The 10,195-nt window shown below is 43.1% G+C and overlaps 1 pseudogene; it reads left to right on the top strand.

Annotated features, from left to right (window-relative positions):
* Positions 1–604: 604 nt before the first annotated feature.
* LOC118674726 lies at positions 605–7,640 on the top strand (annotated as a pseudogene).
* The last annotated feature ends 2,555 nt before the right edge of the window (positions 7,641–10,195 follow it).

Consider the following 10,195-nt stretch of genomic DNA (forward strand, 5'->3'; position numbering starts at 1 on the left):
TTAAATGAGGATCATGATAACACTTATGCAGGAAAGAATTAACTCAATAGACCTGAGTTGTTCAAATCCTGCACATTCTCAAGAAGGTCCTGTTGTCATGACTGGCCCTTGGCCAGCACCTGGGAATTAGGCTCTCTAAATGTTCTGATAAGTGTCTTGCATGCTTGGAGTCTTAAATCACCCCAAGCACCTGTCTAGATAGTGTGTGCAAACAAGGTCCTTTGTGGTTGAACACCTGCTCTCCTTTTGGGGGTCTGGAGTTTCAGTTACTGTGGCCAGGCATTCAAGCACCGTGTGCCTGAGTGGCAGACCACAGCAACAACTCTGGACTCCTGAGTTCCCAGGTAGACAGCACTTTGCATGTGTTGCCACATGCCATTGCTGGGGGACTTACGTACATCCAGTGTGACTGCAGTGGGAAAGGACTCTTGAAAGCTTGTGCCTGGTTTCCTTTGAAACCTTTTTTCTCCCCCGTTTCCCTTTGCTGATTTTGCTTTGGATCCTTTACTGTAACAAACTATAACTGTGAGTATTACAACTTTTGAGTCCTGTAAGTGTACCTAGTGAATGACCAAACCCAAAGGTGGTCTTGGAGGGCCCCAACATGTTGCCCAAGACGATCTGGGATGTGGCAAAAGGAAACCCAATTCCAAAAGGCTCTGAAGATAAGGACATTTATGCTCCCTCAGAACCAGGAGGGTTGAGGCAGGGCTATACCTGGTTAGTGCAGTGGCTCAGCGATGGCAGCAAGGGGCATCTCTGGCCATTTTTCCCTTTCCTCCTCCTCAGCATGGTGGCATCCGTCCTGGGACCAGCCTCCTCGTTGTCCCAAGATGGCTCCAGTGCGTCCTGCATGACTGTATCTTCACTCAACTCTGCCACATGCGCATGGAAAAGTACATAACTATACAGCATAAATGAATTACTATAGTACAAACACCCATGTAACCACCAAGAAATAGAGCATTGCCTTATCCCAAAGTCCCCCTCGTCATGCCCCTCCCAATCTCAGAGCCCCTCCAACTCAAGGGAGTGTATATACCTCAGTTTTTATCAAGAAGGAGGAACTCCCCAAAGCCCACCCCCATCATTCTTCCCACAGACCTGGACATCTCAACCTCAAATGAAAACAATTCCCTGAGAATATTGCTGACTGGTACCTGAAAAAAATAGGGCTCTCTAATCCAGGGGTAAGGGGCTTGGCTGTGGGGTGGGCATCGTGTCCATTAGTTCAGCAGGGACTTCTACCATCGGTAGAAACTTTGAGCATCAAGTGGAGTCTATCTCTTCTAAACACTCCCCCTTCCCAATGGGTTTCCAGCCCTGCCTCAGTCAGGAGAATCTATTGTCACAATGGGTGTTTTGTTTGCAAAACCATTTTTACTAAAAGTTTCAAACATACAGAAAAATGAGAGAATGGTATAAACACAACCTATTACTTCCATCTAGATTTAATAGTTATTAATAATTTGCTCTGTTTGCTTTGTTCTTGTTTTTTTTTTTTTTCTGAGCTATTTGAGAGTAAGTTGCAGACATGATGACTGTTCACCCTAAATACTTAAGCACACATCTAAGAATCGGGTCATTCTCCGACTCAAGTACTTCCATCATCCCTCCTAAGTCCGTATTACCTTCTACTTGGTCCATCTCAAATTTCCCTAATGGCCTCAAGATTGTCTTTTATAGTGGGTTTTATTTGCCTTACCTCCCTCCCTCCCTTCCCCTTTCTAAGTTTTCCAAAATCATGATTCAATCAAGATTCAGTCATGGCTTTGGTTGTTATGTGCTTGTATTCCCTTTGAGTTTAGAACAGTTTTCCACATATACATACATTTATTTTCTATGATGGTGACTTTTTGAAGAAGTCCAGGATGGGTGCTCTTTACAGTGTCCCACTTCTGGAGTCACCTAACTTGTCTTTCTATCCTCCCTTATTGATTTCAAGCACTCAAAGGATTGTATATTCCTTATCTCATTGAGTGCTCACAGCACAGGAAGTATGTTTCCTTATTAGTCATTTCCACTTTACAGATGAGGAAACTGAGGTCAGAGTGATTAGGTAGCTTATTCATATCATATAACTAGTCAGTGGTAAAGCCTGGAACTGAACTCTGATGTCTTGCATTCCACAGCTTATCCTAGTACCCATAGCCACCACCCCCACCCCCATGCTTCCACGAGCTTTAAGAAGCATGACTGTGCGCATTACCTGCAGGTGCTACTTCAGGAAAAGTATTCTGAATTGCATCTGACTTTGAATCATCTATACTAATAAAAGGGTAATATGCTAATTAGGACAGACATGTTCCGGACGTCCTTCCAGACAAAGCCGCAGCAACTGTGAGGGCCGAGGCGTGGCTGTGAAGGGTCCAGGCTCAGGCAGCTGTGGGCGGCTGCAAAAAGCCCAAGATCAGGCCAGCAGTGGCAGCAGCAGTGGGGTAATGGGGGCGGCACCTTACCCTGATCCACCAGGTCACCTCCTGCAGAGGGAGGCCAGACTGGGGCTTAGGCCGGGGCCAAGACAAAGGCGATTAGGGAAGATCAGGCTGGCAGGGGAGCAAGTTAGGGTCAATCAGGCTGGCAAGGGGGCAAGGTAGGAGCAATAAGGCCAGCAGGGGGGCAAGGTAGGGGCGATCAGGCTGGCAGGCAGAGGCAGTTAGCCTAAACAGGCAGTCAGACATCCCCTGAAGGGTCCCAGATTGAAGATGGTGAAGGCCGGGCTGAGGGACTCCCGCCCTGTGCATGAATTTCATGCACTGGGTCTCTAATCTATGCTAATAAAAGGGTAATATGCTAATTAGACAGGACGTCTTCTGGACGACCTTCCGGATAAAGCCATGGTGGCCGAGCTGAGGCAGAGGCAATTAGGAGTGATGAGGCTGGCATGGGAGAGCAGTTAGGGGGATCAGGCCGGCAGGCAGATGAGTGGTTAGGAGCCAGCAGTCCCGGGTTGAAAGAAGGATGTCCCATGGGGATCGGGCCTGAACCAGCAGTCGGACATCCCCCGCGGGTCCTGGATTGGAGAGGGTGCAGGCCGGGCTGAGGGACCTCCCTCCCCCCAGCCCCCGCCTGCATGAATTTTGTGCATTGGGCCTCTAGTCTATAATAATAAAAGCGTAATATGCTAATTAGATCAGACATCCTTCCGGACAACCTTCTGGATGAAGCTAGGGCTGTGAGGGAAGCCTGGGTCCGGGTGCCAGAGGGAAGCCAGTGCTTGCAGCCAGGGGAAGGAAGGCCTACTCTTGCACAAGTTCATGCATCAGGCCTCTAGTGTAAATATAATCTCTTTGATGCTTCTCACAGAGACAGCTAGCTGCTTGGCGACCACCATCAACCCTCATTTTGGCCAGCTTGGTGTTGGACACCCATCACATGAAGAGAAGACCCAAGAAAGAAAGAGGGTAAACTCTGCACTATGTTTCCCCAGGTGATAGCCCCAGTTTGTGTCCAAACCACCCAAATTGGGGCTATCACCTGGGGAAAAAGTGCAGCTTCTCTAAGGCCAAGTTTCCCAAACCTCAGTGGATCATGTACCATTTGAGATTTTTAGCTATATTTGAGGACTACTTCAACTATTATTTACTTACTATTCTTTTTTAAATCAATTTTAGACTTAATTTAGTTAAAGGGTAACTTTATATCACTTTTTAACATTTTTTCTTTGAAAAAACAAATGTTCATTATTTTGTACCACCTAAGATCTCACTAGTGTGTTCTATTCTTTGGGAGATGCTGTTCTTGGAGGAAATAGGTGACAATTTCCAGAGAGATTGTTTTGTTGAAGGTGAGAAACTGGCCCAGAGATGTAGAAGAGAAGACAGGAATGATTGGCTGGATGTCTGAGGAGAGGTAATAAAGTCAGAGCCCTCCAGGGTTGGAGACAGAAGAGTTTGCTGCTGTTTCAAAGGTACTGGGGAGATGGGGTAGGAGGTGCCTCTGAGCACTTTTGAACAACCACATCCTGGTTACCCATAAATCTCTTGCACTGGGCTTCCCAGACATCTGTAGCATTGGGTGGTGAAAGAGCGTCTGGGAGAATACTCCCTTAGGTGGCTTAGAGTGGGCCAGTGGCCAAATAAAAACACTAGTAAAAACAGCTCATGTTCAGAACTCTCAGAACCCACCAGTGTTTCAGGGAAAATGTTTACAAATATGCACACTCACTCATACTTGTACACCCACATATACACACAACTTCCATCAATGAATGCTTTGGGCTGCAAATAAACATACAGAGATTTGATGGTCTGTCCAGATGCTCAGTGATGTCATTGGCAGCCCAGGTTTGTGTTTCCCTACTCTGCGGTCCCTAGCTTCAGCTTCATCCTCACATTATTGTTGGAAGGCTGCCAACGCCAATACAACATGACTCCTTGTTTGACTTCAGCAGGAGAGAGGGAGAAAGACAGGAGAGAGAGAGAGAGAGAGAGAGAGAGAGAGAGAGAGAGAGAGAGAGAACGAACCTTGTCTTCCTGAGGAACCTTCCCCAAGAGTGAGAAGGATACTGTTCAGGTGTTCAGAAGAAGCAATTAGTAATGACACTGATTAACATTTACCTGGCACTTTCGGTGCTATAGGCTCTGTTCTTAGCCTTTTCACACACCCTATTTCACCAACTCTAAAATACCTTGCTTATAAAAGGCATCTTAGAAAAAACACAGCTAATTAGCCCTGGCTGGGTAGTTCACTTGGTTAGAACATCATCCTGATACTCCAAGGTTGCATGTTCAATCCCCAGTCAGGGCACATACAAGAATCAACCAATGAAGTCTTGAGCTCTAGCTGGTAGAGAAATGAATGTGCTCCAGTTCTTCTGGTACCAGCGGCCACCATCGATGCTGTTTGATTCCTCTGGGCACACACTCCACTGTCATAAGCTGCCATTATAGTGAAGCTCACAAAGGCCGGTAAAAATCAAGGTAACCCTAAGAAAATGGCTCTCCCTCCAAAGGAGGTAGAAGATAGTGAAGATGAGGAAATGTCAGATGAAGAAGATGAAAGCAGTAGAGAAGAGGTTATCATTCCTCAGAAAAAAAGGCAAGAAGGCTACCACAGGTACATCTACACAATGGAATTCTATGCTGCTGTAAAAAAGAAAGAATTCTTACCATTTGTAACAGCATGGATGGAACTAAAGAGCATTATGTTAAGTGAAATAAGTCAGTCAGAGAAAGATAAATATCACATGATCTCACTCATTTGTGGAATATAATGAACAACATAAACTGATGAACAAAAATAGAACCAGAGATATAGAAGCATCGAACAGACTGTACTACCCATGAAGGAAGGCAGGGGGTGAGGGAGTAAGAGATCAACCAAAAGACTTGTATGCACACATATGAGCAAAACCAATGGACACAGATAGGGGGTAAGGGCTTGTGCTTGGGGGTGGGGGTGACCAAGGAGAGGTCAATGGGGGAAAAGGGAGACTCATCTAATACTTAAAACAATAAAAAATTTAAATTTTAAAAAAAAGAAGGCTACCACAACTCCAAGAAAGAAGATGATGGTTTCCCCAACAAAAAAGATTGCAGTTGCCACACCAGGCAAGAAAGTGGTTGTCACCCCTGGCAAAAAGGCAGCAATTACACCAGCCAAAGCATTAGCCACACCTGGTAAAAAGGGTGGCACAACAGGCAAAGCACTGGTAGCAACCCCTGGAAAAAGGGGAGCAGCCACCCCAGTCAAGAGGGCAAAGAACGGCAAGAATGCCAAGAAGGAAGATAGTGATGAGGAAGATGATGATGACAGTGAAGAGGAGGATGAGGAGGAGGAGGAGGAGGAGGAAGATGAGGATGAATTTGAGCCAGCAGTGATGAAAGCTACTGCTGCTGCTCCTGCCTCAGATGGTGAGGAGGATGATGAAGATGAGGATGGAAGATGGTGATGAAGATGAGATGATGAAGAAGATGACTCTGAAAAAGAACCCATGGAGATTGCACCAGCCAAAAGTAAGAAAGCTCCCATAAAAGCTGTTTCTGCGAAGGCTAAGAGCACAGTTGAGGATGAAGAGGAGGATGATAAAGAGGAGGAGGATGAAGTTGATGAGGAAGACAATGATGAGGAACAGGAGGAGGAGGAAGATGAAGAGGAGGAGGAAGAGCCTGTCAAAGAAGCACCTGGAAAACAAAAGAAGGAAATGGCCAAACAGAAAGCTGCTCCTGAGGCCAAGAAACAGAAATTAGAAGCCACAGAACCAACTACGGCTTTCAATCTCTTTGATGGAAACCTGAACTCCAGCAAGACTGCTCCTGAATTAAAAAATGGGTATCAGTAATGTTTTTGCTAAAAACGATCTTGCTGCTGTAGATGTCAGAATTGGTGTGTCCAGGAAGTTGGGCTACGTGGATTTTTCATCTTCTGAGGACCTGGAAAAAGCCTTAGAACTCACTGATTTAAAAGTTGTTGGCAATGAAATTAAACTAGAAAAAAACAAAGGAAAAAGGCAGTAGGAAAGATGGAGATGCAAGAATACTTTTGGCAAAAAAATCTGCCTTATGTGGTAAAGTTACTCAGGACGAATTAAAAGAAGTGTTTGAAGATGTTATGGAGATCAGATTAGTCAGCAAGGATGGGAAGAATAAATGGATTGCTTATATTGAATTTAAGACAGAAGCTGATGCAGAGAAAACCTTGGAAGAAAAGCAGGGAACAGAAATAGATGGGCGATCCATTTCTCTGCACTATACTGGAAAGGTCAAAATCAAGACCATAGGGATGGAAAGAACAGCACTTGGAATGGTAAATCAAAAATTCTGGTTTTAAGCAACCTTTCCTACAGTGCAACAGAAGAAACTCTTCAGGAAGTATTTGAGAAGGCAACTTTTACCAAAGTGCCCCAGAACCAAAATGGCAAATCTAAAGGGTATGCATTTATAGAATTTGCTTCATTTGAAGATGCTAAAGAAGCTTTAAATTCCTGAAATAAAAGAGAAATCGAGGGCAGAGAAATCAGGCTAGAATTGCAATGACCCAGAGGATCACCTAATGATAGCCAGCCAACCAAAACTCTGTTTGTCAAAGGTCTGTCTGAGGAAACTGCAGAAGAGACATTTGATGGCTCTATCCGGGCAAGGATAGTCACTTATCAGGAGACGGGCTCTTCCAAATGGTTTGGTTTTGTAAACCTCAACAGTGAGGGAGATGCCAAAGCTGCCAAGGAGGCATGGAAAGTGGTGAAATTGATGGAAACAAAGTTACTTTGGACTGGGCCAAGCCTAAGGGTGAAGGTGGCTTCGGGGGTCATGGTGGAGGCAGAGGTGGCTTTGGAGGTAGAGGCTGGGGAAGTTTTGGAGGTCAAGGAGGCAGAAGAGGAGGAGGAGACCATAAGCCACAAGGAAAGAAGATGAAGTTTGAATAGTTTCTTCTATCCCTGTCTTTCCATCTTCCATTTGAAAAAGAAAGGACTTGTTGTTTCCACTCTGTTACCTGATCAATGACAGAGCCTTCTAAGGACATTCCAAGACAGTATACAATCCTGTGGTCTACTTGGAAATCCATTTAGGTAACATTTCAAAGGAGATACCCAGTTGGTTTTGTCTGGATATTCGTATAAACTTTTTAAAGAGATGAATGATAGAGCTAACCCTTATCTGTAAGTTTTGAATTTATATTATTTCTTCCCATGTACAAAACCATTTTTTTCCCTACAAATAGTTTGTGTGTGTGTGTGTGTGTGTGTGTGTGTGTGTGTGTGTGTGTGTGTTGGGGTATAAAGAAAAGCAGAATGTTTTATCATAATTTTGCTTCATCAGCTATAGGACAAATTAGAAGTCCTAAACTCTGGGGGGAAAAAAGAATCAACCAATGAATGCTTAAATAAGTGGGACAACAAATTAATGTTTCTCTCTCTCTCTCTCTTTTTCTTCTTCTTCTTCTTCTTCTTCTTCTTCTTCTTCTTCTTCTTCTTCTTCTTCTTCTTCTTCTTCTTCTTTTTCTGTCTCTGTAAAATCAATCACTGAAACTTTTTTTATTTGTGATAATCCCAATTTATTTTGTGATACAGGAGACCTCCCCATATTTTTAGAAAAGCAGAACCCTGGTCATCATTAAAAAAAAAAAAAAAAGTAACCAAATTTCATCTATTACAAACATTCTGGGAAACCCCTTTAAAATCTGAAGTGCCCAGGGAGCTATAATATAGTTATCGAAAAATAAATTAAATAGTGGTCTCTCTCACTCATCTAGGATTAAGATCTAGTTTACTCAAAGAGAAAGAGGCAATTTCAAAGCATATATTTCTATACTATCAGATAAAGCAAATGAAAAGTATTTATCAATCAGAAGAACAATAACAGTTATTATAAATACTAGAAGTCTTATGCAAAAAATTTGTGCAGGAGTAGGCCTTCACAGCCCCAGCTTCATCCAGAAAGTCGTCTAGAAGAATTCACAACTGAGAGAAGAGATAGATATAGAGAGAGGGAATTTATTTTACTTTTCCCAGAGGGAAAGGGCCGATGCATTTCTAATCAGTAGGAAAGCAAAGAACAAAAAACTGCTCCCCCTTTTAAAATTTTGGCTGCTGTTGACAAGGAAAAGAGGGCTATTTGGGGGCTGAAATTGAGCAGACATCAGAGGGGTTATAGTTTGTTAGTTCTTCAGGAAACAATCTGGGCAAATGTCCTAGGGAAGTGTCTTATCAGAATTTTTCCGAAGCCTGTAAGATATTCTTAGAGCAAAAGTTATGAAAAGTTCTAAAGAGGCTTGTTTGAAGAGGAGCAGGGAAGGGAACTTTATACTAATTATCCTTGGGTTGTAAACCAACAGGGAGGAGGTGTATGCAAGAATGTAGCTTTGAGAGTAACTTATCTTGTCTTGCAGTTTGAACAAGAGGGGCTGTTTGAATCAGAGGAGCTAACAATCTTGGGGTTTAATTTCCAGGTGCTTCTCATAAACTGTGAAAGGTACAGCAAAGGAAAAGAAAGGCCCGTTTTTCCATTCTAACAAGAAGTTTAGTAACATGTGCATCACACGTGCAAATGGATGTACCCATTGCTGAGTAAACCAAAGGAGTGGTTACAACTCAAGTTAATATATTATCTTAGGCTAAAACAAACTAAAAAGAGTTTGGGGCTTTGGGGGAAAGGGGAGGCAAGTTAAGGGGAGTTTTCTGGGAAAAGTTTGGTAAAAAAGGTTATTTAATAAGATCTGTTATACAGCTTGAGGTCCTGTATTCTCCATTGATGAGAGCTATTAAGAGTCCTCTTGTTCCTGGTAAGGAGAGGGAAACCTACAAATGAAAATTTCCTTCATAAATGTAAATTTCCTTTTGTTGACCTAAATAATAAAATAATTAGTTACTTTACCAGTAAAAATCGATTTATTCAGAAACAGTAAAGAATTACAATTTGGGACATGCAAGCTGTGGCAAAATCATAAGCAAGTCTGTAGAACAAAGGAGACTAATGTTCTTCTATAGAGGAAAGGAGGGAGATGGGAAGGTTGGTACAAACAATGAGTCCATTGGAGGAAGTGGGGGTTCGAAGTACAGTGGCTTTTTGTTGGCTGAGTTGTGACACTCTCTCATTGACTGAGCTGTTGCCTGACAAGAAGATCTTCCTCCTGCCTGGGGTAGCAAGGTAGAACACATCTTCCTGTTAGATATGCCAGGTAAGTCTTTTCCTGTTTGTGATCATTGACCATGAGTGGTAGGGCACGAGGGCCCCTCTTCTGGCCTCCCAACTCTATCTTAGCAAGGTTTTCCTTATTAAATTTTACACTTTACAAAAGGAAAACTTGTGCCCTGTTTTATTTATTTTTAAAAAATATATATTTTCATTGATTTCAGGGAGGAAGGGAGAGATAGAAACATCAAGGACAAGAGAGAATCATCCATTCGCTGCCTCCTGATTGTGCTCTGTTTTAGAGCTTTTCCTGTGTCTGCTGGTTCTTTTTTTTTTTTTTTTTGTCACCTACAGGTTTGTTTTTATTTTATTTTATTTTAATTGTTTTATTGCTTAAAGTATTACAAAGGGTATTACATATATCTCCTTTTTTCCCCTGCCTTTGACAATCCCCTGGCCTTCCCTACCCCCAGTGTCTTATGTCCATTGGTTATGCTTATATGCATGCATATAAGTCCTTCGGTTGATCTCTTACCGCCCCCCCCCTTTTGCCCCCCTACTCTCCCTGGCTTCCCGCTATAGTTTTACAATCCGTTTGAGGCAGCTCTGCCTCTGTATCTATT

Source organism: Myotis myotis, unplaced genomic scaffold (genome assembly GCF_014108235.1).
Source record: "Myotis myotis isolate mMyoMyo1 unplaced genomic scaffold, mMyoMyo1.p scaffold_m19_p_19, whole genome shotgun sequence".
In the NCBI taxonomy this organism is placed as follows: Eukaryota; Metazoa; Chordata; class Mammalia; order Chiroptera; family Vespertilionidae; genus Myotis; species Myotis myotis.